Raw genomic sequence first — 23,668 nt, 5'->3', positions numbered from 1 at the left:
GTCAGGTCCACTTTGCAACCGTTTCCTTCAGACCCAGGATAGTCACTGTGCAAAGAAAAAAAATGTAAAATCCCCAGCCCTCTGCAGCTCACCACTTTTTTTCTATGCTACTTTTTTTTTCGTCCTGCAAGCCCTGTGGGCCTAGGATCCCAGGATCGGCTATGGGTCCAGAGGCTACACTCCAGCCTTGGGCGATCGAAGCTGAGGCAGAGTTGCCACGACCTGAGTTCATGCCCCCTGTTGGCAAAATAAAGAATAAATTAAAAATTAATTATTTAACTAAATTAAAAAAGAAAGAAAGCTCCCTGATTTTGAATTTCTGCCAGTTTTGTTTCCTAGCCTAGGATTTGAACTCAGGTCTCAGTAACTCTGTAGCAGTGTGCACGAAAGTGAAGAGTTGCCACTTCTTGAATTCAAGCCTGGTGCAAAGCCAAAAATAAAAATTAAGTCACTGAGCTCGGCAGGGGGAGTAGATGTGGAGATGGGAGCGGGGGGATGGTAGGTGGAACACAAAGGAGGAGGCTACAATCCTCAATAGGAAATATAATCATTACCTTGCTCATTTAACTGTTATCTCTCTGTACAAAATTTTTACAATAAAAAATGAAAAAAAGTAGTGCTCAGAGAAGCAGTTTGGGGGTAAGGGAAAGAGGTTTGAATAGATTTACAAAATTCCACACTGATTTTATTTTAATGTTCAGTATGGAACTGAATAATCATAGCTGCTTCCATTAAAAAGAATTAAGTCACTGTCTTGGAAATGGTGCCAGTATTTCCTTCAGTGCTTGGATTTGATCTCACCATCCAGATAACTCTTTTGCACCTTGGGTGAAAGCAAAGCTTATTGTCCCTGAGTAAAAGAAATCCAGGTTAGAGTTACCAGGGTCTGAATGAAGGACCTGCAATGGAAAAATATTTCTATATGTGTGTAATATATTATATATATTTTCTTATGTATGTTTATAACATATTATGATTTTTATTATTGATTTTGTATTTATTTTACTTTTTACTTGATTCATTTATTTTAGTTTTTACTTGATTCATTTACTTATTGTCTATTGTATTTAGTATTTTTGGTGGGGGAGTCCAGTCGTGGGCCTAAACTCTGGGCCTGGGCGCTGTCCCTCAGATCTTCAGCTCAAGGCTAGCGCTCTACCACTTGAGCCCACAGTGCCGCTTCTGGCTTTTTTTTTCTGCTTATGTGGTGCTGAGGAATTGAACCCAGGACCTCATGCATGCAAGGCAAACTCTCTACAGTGAGCCACCTTCCCAGTCCCTATTTAGTATTATTACACACATAATATTTAATATATGTTGTACAACTATTATAAAATTATACACAATAATATAGGGCTGAGTTCTGGGAAGATGGTGGAGGCGAAGCTGGGGGCAAAACAACTCTCCTATAGAAAGCAGTTTTAGTGCTCCAATGAACAGTCCTAAGCCAGAGAATCACAAAGTTTGCCATCACAGTAAAGAGTGTTAGGCTAGAGGGGAAAATCCAGGCAAAGAGACAGATCTGAGCACTTGCCAACAGCCGTGGCTGCGGTGGCAGTGGCAGTGGCAGTGGCAGCAGCGTTGGCGGTGGCCATAGACCCCATACCTGCAACACAGAGAGTCCAGGACAAATTTTGCCAGATGCGTAAAGTGAGTGCATTCTACTCAGCACCAGCAAGAACCGACAAGGAGCACACATCATCATCCTGCAGTTCACAGACCAGAGATGACCCAGGAACCAAGACTCTGGCTCGAGTAGAAGCCTGACATTCTCTCAGGGAGCAGAGGAGGGAAGGCCACCCCTCCCCCCCACTATGGGAGATCTCAAGGCTGAGCTGCTAGCTCCAACTCAGTCCTTGGAAGAAAACAAAAGAGTCATTAAGCAGGTCACAGGAACCTAACTTGACCTGCCAGGCTCAGCTCAACCTAAGGAAAAGTCACCAAGCCTGGGCCGCCAGCCCAGGAGTGTCTTTCTTCACTGGGTAAACAGAGACAGAGGCTTCCCCTCTCTACAGCAGCCTTGACAATCAGTTGAAATTCATTAAACATAAACCCTGAGAATGGCTCCAGGCAGGGCTCTGTGAGTATCTCAGAAGCTAGCCCCTCAGGGAAAAGCTAATGTTTGCTGGAAGGCATCAACTTTACCCAGAACCTAGCCTAATCACAGCATCTCCAAACTAGAGAAAACAGCCATCTTCCTCTTCTGTGATACTCAAAGCAGATTTCCCTCCCATTGAACTAGCCTGGGAGGAGGATCACAAAATCCTGGGTAAAGCAGAGCATTTTTCTGCTTGCTCAAACAAACTGACTTAAGAAACCAACCAAGCCACAGGAAAATCAAACACCACAAGCAGACAAGAGACTCCAACTAGAGACTGGTTACAGACACAAGGGAGATACAGGATCTTCCCATTCCACCCAAAAAACTCAAAGAACTTTTTTTTGTACCGTTTATAAAGAATTTTTTTCTAAAACTGTTTTTAATTTTTAATTATTAACTTAAAAAATTTTGTTTTCTTTTAACTTTTTTCTTCCTCTTATAATTTTTATTTTAGGGGTATATGTGTGTGTGCTTTTTTTTCTTTTTTAAAAATTTTTTGTTTAGCTTTATTGACCTTTTGATCCTTTTTTGTTCTTTCCTTCTCATTCTTTTCACCTTTTCTTCTCTTTCATTCTTCTTTCCGTGACTTAATTGATGTTCTGCTCATCCTGAGATATACTCGTAGTCAATTATTAGACCTTATCCCTCATTGTGTACACATTTAATCCAGAAATTTATTACTCAATTCAAAACCTCTTAGACTTAAATTCCTTAATAACAGTACCATATCTTTATACTTATATATTTTAAGCATTTTTATTTTTAAGTTTTTCACGTCTCCTTTCTATCCCTACCCTTCTCTTATCCTATCCATGTTCTTCTCTAAATATTATGTTTTTAAATTTGCATAATTTTTTATAAGTGTTTCACTTTTTAACTTTTAAATTTTTTCTATTTTCTTGTCTCTTTTTTCTCTTTCTCTTTCTTTTTTTTCTCTCTCTACTAATATTTTATCCAACTTATTTCCTGCTTTGAGATTAGGACTTAGTTAAGTGAACCTTTTCAGCCTGTCCACATCCCTCTATTCCTTTTTTTACCCACATCTCTCCCTAAACCTAATAATTTCTGGTTTGCCAAATTCTTCTTTGTAGTTCGTAACCCATTAATACATAGTTGTTAGATGTTGAATAGATATATCTGTTGAACTAGATTGTATATGCAGACTTTTGACTGTGCAACTACAGAGTTTGGTTGATGCTTCCCTTAAGATAGTGTTCTAGCACAAAACTGGTATTAATTTCATCACAAATGGGCAAGGCTGAGAACACTCAAAGAGAATTACAGGAATTGCGTGGGCATGAAGAAGCTAATCAAAGAGTAATACAGGAATTGAGAGAGCTGGAAGAGAATACACAAAGATCACTAAAGGCATTCATGGAATCCATAAACATAAAGTTGAAAGAAGTCAGGGAGACCACAAAGGGAATGCTGAATGGAAACCAACAGAAGGAATGGGAGTCCAAGGAAACCATAAGCAATCAACTAAGTGATTTGAGAATAAACACTGAACACCAAATTAAGGAAGTAAAGAAGTTCATACAAGAAATAAAACAAAGCTTCAACAAAGAATTTGAAGCAATCAAAACCAACCCACTGGAAGGAAAAGAAATAAAAAACAAAGTAGAAAGTCTTGATAGTAAGTTAGACCATGCAGAAGAACGAATTTCAGAGATTGAAGACAGCCTAGATATTATAGAGAAAGAACATACAACCATCTAAGACAAATCCAAGAAATAGGATAGATCTATTCAACATTTGGAAGACACCATCAGAGGGCCTAATCTGAGGATAATGGGTATAGAGGAGCACCTAGAGACACAAGTTAATGGTCTGGGAAATTTAATAGGATCCTAGCAGAGAACTTCCCAAACATGCAAAAAGATAAGCCTAGTCAGATACAAGAAGCTTTTAGAACTCCAAATAGACCAGACCAGAACAGGACAACCCAGCATCACATTGTAATCCTCACAGGATCAATTCAGACCAAGGAAAACACCCTTAAAGATGTCAAGGACAAAGGATCAATCACTTATAAAGGGAAACCAATTAGAATCACCTCAGATTTCTCAGCAGAGACGATTAAAAAGCAGGAAGAGCCTGGAATCATGTATGCCATGCCATAAAGACAAACAAGTATCAACTATGTATATTGTACCCAGATAAACTCTCCTTCATAACCGAAGGTCAAATAAAAACTTTCCATATCAAGGAAAAATTGAAACAATTTATCTCCACCAAACCAGCCGTGCAAATGATTCTTAAAGATGTCCTACAAATAGAAAACCAACAAGACTACAAAAAGGCAAAGATACCGCAGCCAAACTGAGAATCCAAGAACCATAGAAAGAACCCAGTTGCCACAGCTCCCAAGAAGGTGGATAAAATAGCAGGAAATCCCAAATACTTCTCAGTTCTATCTCTCAACATTAATGGATTTAACTCTCCAATTAAGCGACATAGACTGCCTAGTTCGATGAAAAACCAAGATCCTTCTATCTCCTTCCTTCAGGAGTCACAATTTGCCCCCAAAAACAAACACCTTTTCAATGTGAAAGGCTGGAACAAAATCTACCAAGCAAACGGCTCCCATAAAAAGGCGGGACTTCCAATCCTAATATCAGATAAAATAGACTTCAAAGTAAAATTAGTGAGGAGAGATAAAGAAGGTCGCTACTTATTAAGGGATCTCTCCTTCAGGAGGATATTACAATTCTAAATATCAATTTGCCAAATAACTGAGCATAAAAATTTATCCAAGAAACACTACTTTCCCTCAAATCCCACATAGATCCAAAGACATTAATTGTTGGGGACTTTAACACACCACTATCCACACTAGATAGATCAACTTGGCAAAAACTCAACAGAGAAACCGCAGATCTAAACACCTGTATAGATCAAGTAGATTTAATAGACATCTACCGAATATTTCACCCAGCAGCATCAGAATACACGTTTTTCTCAGCAGCATATGGAACATTTTCCAAAATAGACCACATTTTAGGCCACAAAGCAAACTTGTCCAAATTCAGAAACATTGAAGTTATACCTTGCATTCTCTCTGACCACAAGGGAATAAAATTAGAACTCAACAGCAAAAGCCACCAAAGAAAGTCTTGTAACACATGGAGGTTGAAAACACACTGCTGAGTCACGAGTGGGTCATGGAAGAGTTTAGAAAGGAAATGCAAAATTGCATGATATTCAACAAAAATGAACAAACAAATTACCAGCTCCTCTGGGACACAGCAAAGGCAGTACCCAGAGGCAAGTTTATAGCTCTGAGTTCCTACATCAACAAATTGGAGAGGTCTGAAACCAACAACTTAATGAGATATCTGAGCCTTCTCGAAAAAGAGCAGCAAGAAAAACTACAATCCAGTTGATGGAAAGAAATAATTAAAATTAAATCAGAACTCAATGAATTAGAATCCAAATAAACCATAGAAGGAATAAAAAAAACCGAGTTGGTTCTTGGAAAAAATTAACAAAATTGACAGATCCTTAGCAAATCTTATCAGAAAAAGAAGAGAACACACCCAAATAAATAAACTCAGAGATGAGAATGGAAACATCATCACAGGACAACCAATATTCAAAACATTATAATACTTCTCAAAACTTCTCAAATACTTCTCAAAACTTTATGCTAATAAGTTTGATAACTTGGCAGAAATGGACCTTTTCCTAGCAAATACTGACATGCTGAAACTAAACCAAGATGAGTTAAGCCATTTTAACAGGCCCATATCAAGCATTGAAATAGAAACAGAAATAAGAGACCTCCCTCCTAAGAAAAGCCCAGGCCCAGATGGATTAACAGCAGAATTCTACAAGGCCTTCAAAGCAGAGGTCACACCCATACTCCTCCATCTCTTCAATGAAATTGAAAGAGAAAGTTCACTACGGAACTGATTCAATGAAGCTATCATAACCCTCATCCAAAACCAGGCAGGGGCTCATCAAAGAAAGAGAAGTATAGACCCATTTCTTGGATGACCATTTATGAAAAACTTCTTAACAAAATTTTCACCAATCATCTTCAACAATTTATCCAAAAAAAATCAAACACCACAATCAAACAGGATTCATTTCATGGATGCAAAGCTGGTTCAATATATGGAAATCAATAAGGATGATTCATCACATCAACAGGAGCAGGGATAAGAACCACATGGTTATCTCAATAGATGCAGAAAAAGCATTTGACAAGATTCATCACCCCTTTATGATTAGTTCTGGAAAAATTAGTAATTCATGGAACATTGCTCAATACAATAAAGGCTGTTTATTACAAACCTACAGCCAGCATTATACTTAATGGTGAAAAAATAAAGCCATTTCCTCTTAAATCAGGAACAAGACAAGGATGTCCACTCTCTCCATTTCTCTTCAATGTAGTATTAGAATGCCTAGCTACAGCAATAAGACAAGATGCAAACATAAAGGGGATCCAAATAGGGAAAGAAGAAGTAAAACTCTACCTAGTAGCAGATGACATGATTTTGTATTTAAAGAATCCCACAGACTCCACTCCTAAATTACTCAAGCTGATTCAAAACTAACCCTCACAAATCATTGACTTTTCTGTATGCCAACAATGAGAAAAATGTGGCTGAAATTAGGAAAGCAACTCCATTTATAATAGCCACTCAAAAAATAAAATAGTTAGAAATTAACTTAACCAAAGAAATGAAGGACCTCGATGATGAAAATTTTAAAAACCTGAAAAAGAAAATAAGAACAGAATTTACAAAGTGGCAAAAACTCCCATTTTCCTGGATTGGGAAGATAAACATCGTGAAAATGGCAATACTTCCCAAGGCTATCTACAAATTCAATGCAATACCTATCAATATTCCAACCTAATTCTTCAAGGGAATAGAAGATGCAATCCAAAAATTCATATGGATTAATTGAAGACCCCGAATGGCAAAAACAATTCTCAACAGAAAGAACAGTGCTGGAGGCATATCAATACCAAATTTCAAACTCTACTAAAAAAAACATAGTAATCAAAACAGCATGGTACTGGCACAAGAACAGACCTCAAGACCAATGGAATAGAACTGAAAATCCAGAAATGAATGCACAGACTTATAGCCATCTAATCTTTGAGAAGGAAGCTAAAAAAATAGAATGGAAGAAAGACATCCTCTACAGTAAATGGTGCTGGCAAAATTGGTTAACTACTTGTAGAAAAGTGTAGCTAGATCCTTATATATCACCCTGCACCAGAATCAACTCCGAATAAATCAAAGACCTCGGAGTCAAAGCAGACACTCTGAAAACATTACAGGATGGAATAGGAGAAACCCTAGGTCTCCTTGGCACAGGGCTAAATTTTCTTAATAAAGACCCAGAAACACAACAAATCAAAGAAAGTTTGGACAAATAGGGTCGCATGAAATTGCAGAGCTTCTGCATGGCAAAGGACATAGCAAGCAAGATTAATAGGAATCACACAGATTGGGAGAAGATCTTCACTTGCCATAGAACAGACAAGGGTCTCATATCTAAAATGTACCTGGAACTCAAAAAATTAAATCCCCCAATAACAAATCTTGAAAAAAACAGCTGCCCAATAAATAAGTGGGCTAAAGACATAAAGAGAAACTTCTCTGAAGAGGAAAGAAGGATGGCCAATAGACACATGAAGAAATGCTCAACCTCCCTAGCATAAAAGAAATACAAATCAAAATAACATTGAGATACCACCTTACCCCAATTAAAATGGCAATAATCAAGAACTCTAATAACAACAGATGCTGGAGGGGATGTGGACAGAAGGGAATCTTACTGCGTTGTTGGTAGGATTGTGAACTTGTTCAACCACTTTGGAAAGCAGTATGGAGTTTCCTCAAAAGACACATAGAACTCACCTATGACCCAGAAATCCCACTTTTGGGCATTTACCCAAATGTTCAAAACAAGAACACACTAAAGCTGCAAGCACAACTATCTTTATTGCTGCATTATTTCCCATAGCTATGATACGGAATCAATCCAGATGCCTCTCAGTAGATGAATAGATCAATAAAATGTGGTACATATGCACAATGTAATTCTATGCCTCCATCAGAAAGAATGACATTGCCCCATTTGTGAGGAAATAGAAAGACTTGGAAAAATTATATTAAGTGAAGTAATCCAGGCCCAAAGAAGCATAGGTCCCATGGTTTCCTTTATTTGCAATGATTAGTATATATCTGAGTCAAGCAGAAAAGGTCAGATAAGTTGATGTTAGGGAAATGAACCCTAAGATATGTATTCAAAAGTTTTTTTTTTCTTTCATGCTATTGTTTCTAACACATTTATAAGATTATTTCTTTGTTGCTTTGTATGTCCCTCCCTGTGGTATAACCCCTGCTTTCACTGTATTTGATGTCAGTGTAATTTGTGGAGGGGAAAGGAAAAAACAAATCGTTTAAATAAGGATATAGGTGGACCCACTGCAACAATGAGATGTACAAGTTGTTATGTTGAAAACAAACTTTACAACTTTGGGGGAGGAGGATTTGGTGGAGGGTCGGGGGGAGGATGGGAAAGGATGGGAAGGGGAAACAAAGGAGGAGGCTACAATGCTTGATAAGAAATGTACTCATTATTTTGCCCATGCAATTGTAACCCCTCTGCACAGTATTTTCACAATAAAAAATATTATACAGCAAAAATTTAATAATATAGGACATTGACTCATTTTTCATTAATACTTTTTTTTGTTGAAACATGATACATAATTAAATGGAAGCATTGTCATGGTCTTCACATGTTTAGAGTCTCTCCCAATTATGAGCTTTGTCTTCTGTGTCTTTGGACACCTTCCTATAGAGATTTCTTTAAATGATTTATACTCAGAAGCAAGTTGAGGCATAAAATTGTAAGGGTGGGGCTAGAAATGTGGCTTAGTGGAAGAGAACTTGCTCAGCATGCATGAATGCCAGGGTTTGAATCCTCAGTGCCACATACAAAGAAAAAGCCAGAAGCTGTGGATTGGCTCAAGTGGTAGAGTGCTACCCTTGAGAAAAAGATGCTCAGAGACAGTACCAAGGCCCTAAGATAAAGTCCCAGAACTGTCAAAAACTATCAGCCAGATGCCAGTGGCTCCCAACTGGAACACTAGCTTCTTAGCAGGCTGAGATCTGAAGACCACAGTTCAAACACAACCTAGGCAAGGAAAGCCTGTTAGCCTCTTACCTTCAATGAACCACCAAAAGACCTCATGTGGTGCTGTGGCTCAAGTCTAGTGTTCGACTTGAGCTAAAGGGCTCAGCAACAGTGCGCAGGTTTGAGTTCAAGACACACAACTGGAAAAAGTGAGGGTTAATCAAAGTACTTTTCCTATCTGATAATTAGGAGAACATTCTCTGGAAAATGAATCCTGATGTACACCAGAATTTGATTCAAAGCTCAAGGTTCAAGTGTAGCTCATCCATATGACCAGATTTTCAGGCTCTAGCATTATATCCTTGTGTCCTACAAGGTTCTGAAAGGTCCAATGTTGAAAGGCTTAATATGCTCCAGAAGCCCTTTGTGATAAGCATTTTGACTTGTATTGTCAATGTAATTACATTTCTGAACCTGGCAGAGAACCAATAGCTCATGAGTGTCACCCTAGATCAGGAAGCTGAGGTCTGAGAATCACAGGGTGAAGTCAACCAGGGAGGGAAAGTCTATGACACTATGAATTCCACTGCTGAAAAGTCAGAGGTTCAAGAGTGTCCTGGGTTTTCCTTGGAGATGTTACTTGTACTCTAAATGTTCTTAGAATTCTTGAGCTATAGAAGCATGAAAGAAACATTATTCTCTGGCTTAGGACTGTTCACTGGAACTCTAAAACTGCTTTCCTTGTGAGAGCTTGGTTAGCCTCCAGCTTCTCCTCCGCCATCTTCCCGGAAGAAGGGATGGGAAGGGTAATCAAAGGAGGAGGCTACAATGCTTGATAAGAAATGTACTCACTAACTTGCTCATATACTTGTAACCACTCTCTACACTATTTTCACAATAAAAAATAAAAAAAAAAAAAACATTATTTACCCATCCTGGGGTCAAATGAAATTCTCAGGATCCAAGCCTTAACCCTGTTAGCAGGAAAAATTCCATTGTAACACTGTATTTGAAGGACAGGAAACAGTTTCGAAAGCCAGGCTGGGTGAAGAGACCCAGGCCTCAGGATTAGGAGGCAGATTGTACACACTCAACAGGAAAATGAGTTGCAAAAGCACTTCATTCATCCAGGCACGCCAGCAATGAGGGGAAACCTGAAACATTTGTTAGAGTTACACCAGGGTTAGGCTTTTCTCAGCCTCTTCAAACAATGAATAATTAACATTCCTCCCTCAGGTGAAGGGAGCTTCAGGCTATCTTTAGGTTAACAATAGAGAGCCAATTCATTGGGGGAGAGGGGAGGAAAAGAATACAAAACCCTGCCCTCTGAACACACCCACATAAATAAACTCAGAAATGAGAAGGGAAACATCACCAGGGAAACAACCAAGATTCAGAACATTATAAGGGAATACTTCTCAAAACTTTATGCTAATAAGTTTGAGAATTTGACAGAAATGGACCTTTTCCTAGCAAATATTGACATGCCAAAACTAAACCAAGATGAGTTAAACCATCTTAACAGGACGATATCAAGCATTGAAATAGAAAGAGCAATAAGAGACCTCCACGCTATAAAAGTCCAGGACCAGATGGTTTTACACGGAATTCTACAAGGCCTTCAAAGCAGAGCTCACACCAATACTCCTCCAACTCTTCAATGAAATCAAAAGAGAAAGTTCACTACTGAACACATTCTATGAAGCCATCATAACCCTCATCGCAAAACCAGGCAGGGACTCATCAAAGAAAGAAAACTATAGACCCATTTATTTGATGAACATTGATGCAAATCTTCTCCACAAAATTATGGCCAATCGACTTCAACAATTCATCCAAAAAATCATACACTACGATCAAACAGGATTCATTTCAGGGATGCAAAGCTGGTTCAATATATGAAAATCAATTAATATTATTCATCACATCAACAGGAGCAAGAATAAGAACCACATGGTTATCTCAATAGATACAGAAAAAGCATTCGACAAGATCCAACACCCCTTTATGATGAAGGTTTTGGAAAAATTAGGAATCCATGGGACATTCCTCAATACAATAAAGGCTGTTTATGACAACCTACAGCCAGCATTATACTTAACGGTGAAAAACTAAAGTCATTTCCTCTTAACTCAGGAACAATACAAGGATGTCCACTCTCTCCACTTCTCTTCAATCTAGTATTAGAATGCCTACCTACAGCAATAATACAAGATGCAAACATAAAGGGGATCCAAATAGGGAAAGAAGAGATAAAACTCTCCCTCTTTGCAGATGACATGATCTTGTATTTAAAGAATCCCATATACTACACTCCCAAATTACTCAAGCTGACTCAAAATTTTGGCAAAGTAGGAGCGTATAAAATTAACACCCCCCCCCCAATTCAATGGCTTTTCTGAATGCCAACAATGAGAAAAGTGTGGCTGAAATTAGGAAAGCAACTCCATTTGTAATAGCCCCACAAAAAATAAAATACCTAGGAATTAACTTCACCAAAGAAGTGAACGACATCTATGATGAAATCTTTAAAAACTTGAAAAAGGAAATGGCAAAACCTCCCATGATCATGGATTGGAAAGATTAACATCATGAAAATGGCAATACTTCCCAAGGCTATCTACAAATTCAATGCGATACCTATCAAAATTCCAACCTCATTCTTCAAGGAAATAGTAGAGGCAATCCAAAAATTTATATGGAACAATAAAAGACCACCAATAGCAAAAACACTCCTCAATGGAAAGAACACTGCTGGAGGAATATCAATATCAAATTTCAAACTCTACTATAAAGACATAGTAAACAAAACAGCTTGGTACTGGCATTAGAACAGACCTCAAGACCAATGGAATAGAATTGAAAACCCAGAAATGAACCTACAGAACTATAGCCATGTAATCTTCGATAAGGGAGCTAAAAAAAAATAGAATGGAAGAAAGACAGCCTCTTCAGTAAAGGGTGCTGTCAAAATTGGTTTACTACATGTAGTAAACTAAAGCTAGATCCTTATCTATAACCTTCCACCAGAATCAACTCCAAATTGATCAAAGACCTCAGAGTCATAGCAGACACTCTGAAAATATTACAGGATGTAATAGGAGAAACCCTAGGTCTCCTTGGCACAGGCCGAAATTTTCTTAATAGAGACCTGGAACCGCAAAAATTCAAAGAAAGGTTGGACAAATGGATAAATGGGATTGCATGAAGTTGCAGAGATTCTGCATGGCAAAGGACATAGCTAGCAAGATCAATAGAAAGCCTACAGATTGGGAGAAGATCTTCACTAGCCATACAAGGGACAAGAGTCTCATATGTAAAATATACTTGGAACACAAAAAATTAAATCCTCCAACAACAAATCCTCAAAGAAACAACTGCCCAATAAATAAGTAGGCTAAAGTCTTAAAGAGAAACTTCTCTGAAAAAGAAAGAAGGATGGTCAATAGACACATGAAGAAATGCTAAACCTCCCTAGCCATAAAAGAAATGCAAATAAAAACAACATTGAGATACCACCTCACTCCAGTTAGAATGGCTATAATCAAGAACTCTGGCAACAACAGATGCTCCAGGGGATGTGGACAGAAGGGAACCTTACTTCATTGTTGATGGGAATGTACAAAGTTCAACCACTTTGTAAAGCAGTATGGAGATTCCTCAAAAGTCTTTACATAGAGCTCCTCTATGACCCAGCAATCCCACTTTTGGGCATTTACCCAAATGTTTACAAACAAGACCACACTAAAGCTACCAGCACAACTATGTTTATTGCAGCATTATTTACCAAAGCTAAGATATGGAACCAACCCAGATGCCCCTCAGTAGATGAATGGATCAAGAAAATGTGGTATATATACACACAGGAATTCTATGCCTCCATCAGAAAGAATGACATTGCCCCAATTGTTAGGAACTGGAAAGACTTGGAAAAAATTATATTAAGTGAAGTAAGCCAAGCACAAAGAAACATAGGTCCCATCGTTTCTCTTCTTTGCAATATCTAGTATATGTATGAGTCAAGCAGAAAAGGTCAGATAATGTGATGTGAGGAAAATGAGCCCTTAGGTATGTATTTTAATGTTTTTTTTCTCTCATGCATTTGTTTCTAACGATTTATAAGATTATTTCTTTGTTGCTTTGTATGTCCCTCCCCCACAGTATAACCCCTGCTTTCACTCTATTTGATGTCAGTATAATTTGTGGAGGAGATAGGGAAAAACAAGTCGTTTAAGGATACAGGTGGACCTGTTGCAACAATGAGAAGTACAAGTTGTCATGTCGAAAACGAACTTTGCAACTTTGGTTCGGGGGGGTTGGGAGGATTGGTTGTGGGGGCAAGGGGGAAGCTGGGAAGGGATGTAAAGGGTAAACAAAGGAGGAGGCTGCAATGCTTGATAAGAAATGTGCTCATCTTGCCCATGTTGTACAGTGCGTTCACAAAAAAAAAAAAAAAATTAAATTAAAAAAACAAAAAAAAAAAAAACCCTGCTCTCTGATCTTAGCAAGTGGGTTTTTGATTCTCTATCTGTCAGATTTGAAGTCACTTCTTCTACTTTGCCAGTCCATTCTCCTTTCTTCATTCTCCACATAATGAATGCAAATGCCCAGTCCATGGAGAGGCAGGGCCCTTTCTCTACTGACTCCAAGCACCTGAGTTAGAACCTGGTTCTGCCCTCCTGGCTTTGGTGTTTTCTGCTGCCTGATAAGTGGGTCAGAGACGGTCTTCCTGCTCTGTGTTTGTGTGAAGGCATTGCTGGAGTCCTGGCACACTGCAGAAGACCTCATGACTGGGACTTGTTCCTTCTTTCCTCCTGAAGTCCAAGACCATATTCATCTATCATCTATTTATCTATCTATCTATCTATCTATCTATCTATCTATCTATCTATCTATCTATCTATCTATCTATCTATCTATCTATCTATCTATCTATCTATCTATCTATCTATCTATCTATCCATGTCTCTACCTACATACCTACCAACCTAACTAGCTGTCGCTTTGCCAGTTCTTGGGTTGAACTCAAGGCCTGGGCACTGTCTCTAGCAATCTGCTACATGAGTCACAGCATGAATTCTCATGTTTTTTGTGTGTGTACTACTGAGGAATCAAACCCAGGGCTTCTTGCATGCTAGGCAAGCACTCTCTCACTAATCCACATTCCCAGCCCCCTCATCTTTTTCTTAGTTGAAGTTTTTACATAAGTATGCCACCATCTTACATCTCGAAGTTCAATTTTCTGAATACCGGTTATTTCTATGAAATCTAAACTTCTCTTCCCCTACCTGATTTGTGACTGTACCAGCCTTGGCCTCATAATGAAATATAAATAAAGGCTGTTGAGAATTTAAGTGCATCATATAAGGACCCAAGCCTGGAACCCTAGAAGAGAAAATCGATGGGCGTGAAATGAAGAGAATGATGTGGTATGTGCAAGAATCATATCTGAAAAATTAATCAGTAAATAAAAGCAGAAGCATTGCATATGATCTGTTTGCCCTCAGGGAGATAATATACACACATAAGTAGGTAGAGCACTGATACATAACATGACCTTCTCTTTTTGAATTTTTATGGCCATCCCAGGGCCAAAAGTCAAGCCTCATGTATTCCTCAGATGTTTTGCTCAAGGCTGAGGCTATACCACCACCACAGCTCCACTTCCAGCCATCTGGAAATTAATTGAATATAAGGACTACCCAGGCTTGCCTGGTTGGGCCTGTATTTCCTGCTCAGCTCTCTCAAAGCTGGAGCTCTTCTGTCTGGGCCACTGCTCCACTTCTGGTTTTCTCGTGGTTTATTGGTGATAAGAATCTCACAGACTTTTCTGCTTGGGCTGGCTTTGGATGGCGATCTCCTGAGGAGGCTTCAAGCAGCTTTCCTCAGGGATTCGCCAAGGAGCCGCTCCACACAAAACCTTAGTCTAAATCTCAGGAGGTACTAGAGAAAAACAGAAACATGAAGATGTTTCTAGTGTGTTCTAGATATTTAAGGTTGGAGACACATAACACTCATAACAATTACATCATTTTATAGGCAAAAGGACCAATGAAGACAGTGTGAGAATCACTTCAGCTTTTGGTCCTATTATCCGGAGACAGTAAATTCACTGCAGCTCAAAGCTAAGTGACAGAGCTGGCATGAGCTGTGGACTTTAGCTCCCAAATCCTATGGCATTCATTTCTCACTTTTGGCTTCTAATCTGTTACCAGAGGGGAAGATAAGGATAGCCAGTCCTTCTCAGAGAAAGCAGCTATAAAGAACAAGGACACGTGCACCTCCATGTTTATTGCAGCACTGTTCGCAATAGCTAGGATATGGAAACAACCTAGGTGCCCCACCACAGATGAATGGATCCAAAAACTATGGTATCTATACACAATGGAATATTATGCAGCCATTAGAAATGACAAAATAATGGCATTTGCAGGGAAATGGATGGAGCTAGAAGGAATCATGTTGAGCGAGGTAAACCAAGAACGAAGAGACAAACGGTACATGGTCTCCCTGATAAGTGGATGCTAAGTCCAAAAGGTTAGGTGATACGACAAAACTAACAGGACTTAAGAAACAAAGAACTCCCGCTCATCTGGTTGAACCACTACTAAATATCCCCATGCTGCTGATCACAAATATGGTATATAACATGTGAACACTGTTATATATTACAGACTGTGGTAGACAATTTGCTCCAGAGAAGTTAGAATGAACTTGTGACTTTGAAATTATGTAATCATCTAATCACAATCAAAAAAAAAAAAAAAGAACCTCGGGGAAGGGAGGGAGGGAAGGGATGGTAGGGGGAAAACAATGGAGGGGGTAAAAAAAAAAAATAAAGAACATTGGGTAGTTTACTTATAAAATCAAACCATTGGAATGACCCTGTGAAGAAGTCAGATTGTCCAGATTAAAAAATGATGAAGAAAAGAAAGGCAGGTGCCAGTGTCTGCTGACTATAATCCCAGCTCCTCAGACGGAGGAGATGTAGAGATTATCAGTTTGAATCCAGCCCAGGCAGGAAAGTCCTTAACATGCTTATTTCTAAGAAATCACAGAAAAACCCAGATGTGGGACTGTGATTCAAGGGTAATGAGCGACCCTGGAGCAAAAGGAGCTCAGGGACAACCCCTAGGCTCATAGTTCAACCCCAGGACCTGCCCCACCAAAAGAGCCTGTACCTCCATGTCTTTGTGTATGTATGGATGCATTCCTATAGGGGAATCTCCAGAGTAGCTTTTGTGAATGGCACCAAGCTAGGAAATTTGTTTTCAATACAATGATTTCATAGCACAGAGATGGCTTTCATGACAATGTATGTTCTGGGGCTCCCCTCACTGGGCCCAGTGTAGCTTGAGTGTTTCTCTGCACCCCAGGCCTGCTGGAAGAAGTCTCTCACATTGTCTGAACAGGCAGGATAAAGGCATCACTCCTGTACAGCTATGTAACAAACAATTCCATCTGGGCCAATTAGTGAGGATGAGTGCAGGTGGGCTCTGAAGGTAAGGAGAAAAAGGCCTCTTTGTACCCCAAGCTCTCTCTTTCCCCAGTGTTCTGATTTGACAGGAAGCCTTCATCTGTGCCACCTCCCGTGGCAGGCCAAGTTCCCTGCACTTATTCTGCCTTTGTGAGGCTATGTTCTGGTGTTCATATAGAGTGCTAAATGTAATTCAGGAGTCCTTCAGGAACACAACTAGGGCACTGAACCTAAGGAAATGTTTCATTGCAGATGATGATGAGCCTATGATCCCTCTCCTAAGTTTCCGGAAGCTTGGGAAATACAAGCACATGTCATATATCACAATACTTCCTGTCATATGGGGCTGGCAAAGCTCATCTGTTTTTGAAACCTTTGACATCTCCTAGTTGGGCCGAGGATGCCTAGGTATAGTTGTGAACACAGGGCCTGGGGGCTGACAATGAGATCAGAGCAAAGACTAGTGCTTTACCATTTTGTGTCACAGTTTCACTTCTGCTTTCTGTGTGTGTGTGTGTGTGTGTGTGTGTGTGTGTGTGTGTGTGTGTGTGAATACACTAGTCCTTGAACTTGAACTCAGGACTTGAGCACTGTACCTAGTTTCTCTTGTATAAGGATAGCCCTTTCCCACTTGAGCCACAGAGCCAGTTCAGGCTTTTTCCTGGTAATGTGGTACTGATAGCCCAGAGTTTCATATATGCAAAGCACTCTACCCCTAGTGCACATTCCCAGCCCTGTACTTCAGGTTTGTTAGTTTGTGTTTGTCTTTTTGTTGTTGTTGTTGTTGGTTGTGAGAATTGAAGTCTGGGCCTAGGGGCTGTCCCTGAATTCTTCAGCTAATGTCTGGTGCCTTACCATTTGAGCCAGAGGCCACTTCAGGTTTTCTAGTGGTTCATTGGAGCTAAATGTCTCAAGGACTTTCTTGCCCAGGCTAGCTTTGAACCATGATCTTCAGATCTCATCCTTCTGAGTAGCTAGGATAACAGGCATAAGCCACAAACACCCAGCTTCAACTTCAGTTTTCATAGTGGTGAATTGAAGATAAAATCTCATGGGACCTTTTGTGTTTGGAATAGTTTGGAAACCTGATCCTCAGATTTCAGCTTCCTGGGAAGGCAGGATGACAGACCTCAGCTATCCACCCCTAGGCCGTGGCACTCTGCTGCAAGGGGGTCCTTGGCTCCACATGGTGGAATGCTATCTATGAGCCCAAGAGGTAAGGGTCAGTGCTGAGGCTGCAATTTCAAGGTTCATGTCTGGGAAAAAACAAAACAAAACAATTGTCTGCAGGAGAGAACTCACCCACTCTTTAGTAATACAAAATTTTGTCCCTGCTATGGGAACATATCTGAGTCTCAATATTCTTGTCTGCATAATCATCTCAATTGTAGAGCTCTTACAAGGACCAGATGAAAGAATGCACCCTGTGAAGGACACAGCACATGGCACTTTTTGAAGGACTCAGCACACAGCATCGTGTGATAGACTCAGCACACAGCACCCAATGCAGGACTCAGCACACTGCACCCTATGAAGAACTCTGCACATAGCTCTATTAACCAACCTGTCATTAGAATTAGGGTGCTTTCATCAGTATCTCCATTCTTTGAGGAACATTTCATAAACCATACAAGTTCAAATCTAATGGTTTAGTGGGGTAGTTTTTTGTGGGGATTACCAATGGGGTTTGAACTCAATGCATGGGCATACTGTTCTAATTACATTTGTTCAAAGTTAGAGATTTACCACTTTGAGCCACATTTCCAGGAGTCTCACAGACTTCCTGTCAGGGCTGGGTTTTAAAGCCCCCTAGCAGCCAGGGTGACGGCGGTAAACCAGCAGCGTCTGATTTCTTGGAGCTGTGTTGCAGCGGTTTACATCTGGCTAAGTCAGTCTAGGCGGCAGCTGTCAGCGCCAGACTCCTAGCTTGCTCTGTGGTGATGTATTTGAAGTCCTGGCCTTCTATACTTGCAGTTAGAACATTCTACCTTTTTTTGGCAGCAGTCCTGGGCCTTGAGTAAGGGCTTAGACACTATCCCTAAGCATTTGTGCTCCAGGCTAGCACTCAATTGTTTGAATGACAGCAGAACTTCTGGATTTTCTGTTTATGTGTCACTGAGGAATCGAACCCAGGGCTTCCTGCTTACTAGGGAAGCACTCAACCACCGAGCGCCAGGAGTGAACAAGGTATAAACAGCTGGAGATTGCTGTATATAAATATCATGTACACAAAAAGAGAGATATCCTTATATTATTAACTTATAGATATTACTGCCAATTACTAGATATTAAATTATGTCTTCACTTAATGATGTGTCCTAGTTGAACAATTAATAAAGCATTAATTAAAATTACTCAATATCCTGTTATTATCATATGTGTACATATATACATACATATATTTACATATTTTATAGAATGAGACAGATGTCTATATATAATTAAATTATGCATCATGTGTCACAACCAAATAATAGGTATTTAATTATGACTCCATGCAATTTTTATTCTGTTAATTCTTAATAAAATATTAATAAAACTTAATAAACATCCTATAATTATTGCATCTAATTTATTTACAATGATACACTAATACAACCCTTCATCATTTATTATAGTGACAATTATTCCACTTTTGACATCCTATTACATAGCATATAGATTTGCACCTGTATTATACATCCTACCTGACACCGAGCACTTTCAAAGAGAAAGAAAATGTGTCATGCTTGGCTTCTAACTCCAATATTACATTTTTGGCAGTGCTGGGATCTAAACTCAGGGCCTAGAATTTCATAATGGATGATTTTCAGTGCAGCAGCCTCTAGCCAATTCAGCTCTTAGGCAGTTCCCAGGCCCTGAGATCAAGCCCCATATTCTGACTCCATATTGTGCTTAGTGTAGTTATTCATTTAATTTTTTTGTTTTATTCATCTATTTACCATTGATTTTATTGACTGTTATTACACATGGAATATTTATTACATTTATTACAGAGAATATAGATTTGCCTATGTATGAAACTTCACACCTGACACCCAGGACTTTCACAAGAAAGGAAAATGTGTCACCATGGGCTTCTTACTCCACGATTAAATTTTTGTGAGTGCTGGCTTCTGAACTCACAGTCTACAAGGCTCAATGCATGAATGGGTGATTGTCAGCATGCCAGCCTGGTGCACATTGAGCTGACAAGTAGTTCACAGCACCTGAGATGGAGCCCCAGGAGTTGACAAAATAAGAACAGATTGACATGCAGATGGTAGTACACAAATAAATATAGATCTTTATAGAGTGCCAGAGATTTCTATACACTATTCAGTGATATATGCTACATTCCTACCAAATCATAGGTATTTAGTATGCCTCCATGTAATTAATATTGTTTTCATCCTTAATGAATTATTAATTAAGTCAATCACTGTCCTGGAATTATTGTGTCCATATAATTAATAGTATTCTTTTAATATGTAAAAAATATTCATTAAAATCCATCGGTATCCTAAAATCACTCTAATTTTATAGTAGTATCATTCAGTAATGACTAATTCAACCTTGACATTCACAACCTTCCAATGGTATTCCTATGAATAGGAATGAGACCCTTAGGAACTCCCTCCATTGGTAGAGATCAGGACCCTGCTTCAAACCCAGGGCCTATGTTGCCATGTTGGCCTGTGGCTTCCCTGGGAGCCCACTAGCCTTCAGCAATGCCAGGTTACCAACACTTTTCAGCCATGTCATTCAAACCGAGGAAGGTCACCTTGCAAAGAAAACAAATGTAAAACCTGCAGCTATCTGCAAGTTGCTGGTTTTTATTTTTTCCTGTGTCGTTTTATTTTTTTTTTCCTGTCAGCCTTTGGGGCCCAGGATCCAGGTTCGGCTGTGGGCCCAGTGGCTGCACCCTAGCCTAGAGTGATCGAAGCTGAGGCAGAGTTGCCACCACCTGAGTTCAAGCCCTGTCCTTGACAAAATAAAAAAATATACATACATACATACATGCATACATACATGCATACATACATACATACGTTGAAAATATTTAAAAATTTTTGAGGCTCTTGGCTTGGAATTCATGCTATTTTTTTCTGTCAGAACTGGGATTTGAACTCAGGGTCTGGGTAAATCTGCAGCATAGTGGGGGAAGGAGAAGCTCACCATGCTGGAAGACAAGAAAGTCAGGCCTGTTCCCAGGGCCTGAATTCAAGTCCTAGCATTCATATACATTTTAAATCCATGGTTTATATTTACATACACATGTTTACTGCATATTGCAGTTAGTATAGTTATTCATTTTATTTTGTGTTTTATTTATTTATTATGTATTTTAGTATGATTACACATATAAAAATATTTTTTACATCCTATTACATAGGATATAGATTTGCCTATGTATTATACATCATTTCTGAGGCCCAGGATTTTCACCAATAAGGAAAATAAGTGAGACAATTGGCTTCTTCCACCAGGATTTTTTGGCAGTTCTATGATTTGAACTCAGGGCCTAGGAGGCCCACTTCATGAATGGTCAATGTTAGCCCACCAGTCTGATGCAAGTGAAGTTGTTGAGCTAATTTGAGGACCTGAGATCAAGCCCTAGGAGTGGCCAATATATAAACACATAGATGTGTAGAATGAAGTGTGTGTGTGTGTATTTACATATGTATACGCATCTATAAATGTATACAGAGACACATAAGTATTTATGTAGATTCTAGTGTATAACTCTATATAAAGAGTGATGTCTATATCTTATTTTTATATGTCCTATTACTACCAATTATTTGGTCTAAAATTATGCCTCCATTAATTAATCACGGTAGAAGACTTAATAAAGTATTAATTCAATTAATCAATGACCTATATTTATTGTGTACAATCTTATACTAGATTGACTAGCTAATTAGTAATTCAATTAGTACATTTCAAACATTCTATTACTGTTCCTATACATAGGAATGAGTATCCTAGGATCTTCAGCAGTGTATAGGTGCCAGTCCAGGGTCCAACTCAGGGCCTAGGTGTCTGGGTTGAGCTCAGGCTTCACTGACAGCCCACCAGCCTTCAGCCATGCAAGGTCACGTTCAATTTTCAATTTTTAAGCTGAGTCACTGAGATCCAGGATGGTCAAGTGCAAAGGAACAAAGGTAAAGCGGTTGTCTAAAACTTCCTGGTTTTTTCCTTCTCCATTTGTGTTGGTTTGATGTTTTTTTGCCAGTGTTGGGAGTTGAACTCAGGCCCTAGGATCCCTGGATCATCTGTGGGTGTAAACGCTGCACCCTATCCTAGGGTAATCATGGTTTAACACACAATAAAATGCTTCCTTGAGCAAAATCAGTTCAAGGACAATGTCTAGCCTAACAGTTCAAGTCTCAGGATCTGCCACACAAAAATAGAGCCAGTAACCCCATGTGTATGTATGAATGTATTTCTATTGGTGAACATCCCGAGTCTCTATGAAGAAAGGCACCCAGCTAGGAAATTTGCTTTGAATAGAATGATTTCATATCACAGAGAGTGCTTTCAAGACAGTGTATGTTCAGAGGCTTTCCTCACTGTTCCCAGTGAAGCCGAGGGTTTCTCCATACCCCAGGCTGCTGGAGGAAGTCTGCCTCATTGTTGGAACAGGCAGACAAAAAGACTCACTCCTGTAAAGGTATGAAACAAACAATTCATCCGGGGGCATTTAGTGAGGATGAATGTGTGTGAGCTCTGAAGTCCAGGAGAAAAAGGCCTCTTTGTAACCCAAGCTCTTTCTCTCCCAGTGCTCTGTTTTGACAGGAAGCATTCATTTGTGCCACCTCCCATGGCAGGCCAAGTTCCCTGCACTTATCCTGTCTTTGTTAGACTATGTCCCAGTGTTGAAACAAATTGCTACAATTAATTCAAGAGTCCTTATGGCAGACAACTAGGGAGCTGAACCTAATGAAATGATTCATTATTGGCAACGGTGCATCCCTAGGTTTCCAGAAGCTTGCTAAATCTAAGTACATGTGTAATATCACAATGTTTCTGGTCATCTAGGGCTGGTGAAGCTCATCAGGTTTTGAAACCTTTGACCTCTCCTAGTTGGGCCCTGGGTGGCTAGGTTTTGCAGTTGAACACAGGACCAGGGTGCTGATCATGAGCTCAGAGCAGAAGAACTTTGCTTTACCATTTGGTGTCACAGTTTCACTTCTGGTATCTTCGTGTGTGTGTGTGTGTGTGTGTGTGTGTGTGTGTGTATGCATACTCCAGTCCTGGAGATTGAACTCAGGACCTGTGCACTATACCTGGGTTTCTCCTGTATGAAGATAGCACTCTCCCACTTGAGCCACAGAGACATTTCAGGCTTTTTTTCTAGAGATGTGGTACTGAGGATTCAAACCCAGGGTTTCATATATGCAAAGCACTCTACCCATAAGACACATTCTCAACACTCCACTTCAGGTTTCTTGCTTTCTTTTCTTGTAAGTTGAAGCAGTTGAAGTCTGGGCCTGGGTGCTGTCTCTGAGCACCTCAGCTCAAGTCTAGCACTCTACGACTTGAGCTACAGCACCCCTTCAGGCTTTTTGGTGGTTCCCTGGAGATAACCATCTCAAGGAATTTCCTGCCCAGGCTGGTTTGGACCCTGATCCTCGCTCTCTGCCTCCTGAGCAGCTAGTAATACACGCGTGAGTCTGTGGCACCTGGCTTCCATTTCAAATTGCTAAATGGTGAGTAGGGGATAATAGTCTCATGGGACCTTTTGTGTCCGGGATAGTTTGAACCCAGATTGTCAGATCTCAGCTTCCTGAGTAGGCAGGATGACAGACCTCAGCTACAGATGCCTAGGGTCCTTGACTCCACATGATACACACTAGCCATGAACCCAACAGGGAAAGTTCAATGCCCTGAGTTCAATATTTACAACCAAGAAAAATAAACCAAAACAATTGTCTGCAGAAGACAACTCATTAGAGTTCAGTACATACATAATTTTGGCCCTGACATGGGGATATATC

Source organism: Dipodomys spectabilis, unplaced genomic scaffold (genome assembly GCF_019054845.1).
Source record: "Dipodomys spectabilis isolate Male_0828 unplaced genomic scaffold, ASM1905484v1 ptg000228l, whole genome shotgun sequence".
Classification (NCBI taxonomy): domain Eukaryota; kingdom Metazoa; phylum Chordata; class Mammalia; order Rodentia; family Heteromyidae; genus Dipodomys; species Dipodomys spectabilis.
Note: the sequence above shows the minus strand (reverse complement) of the source record.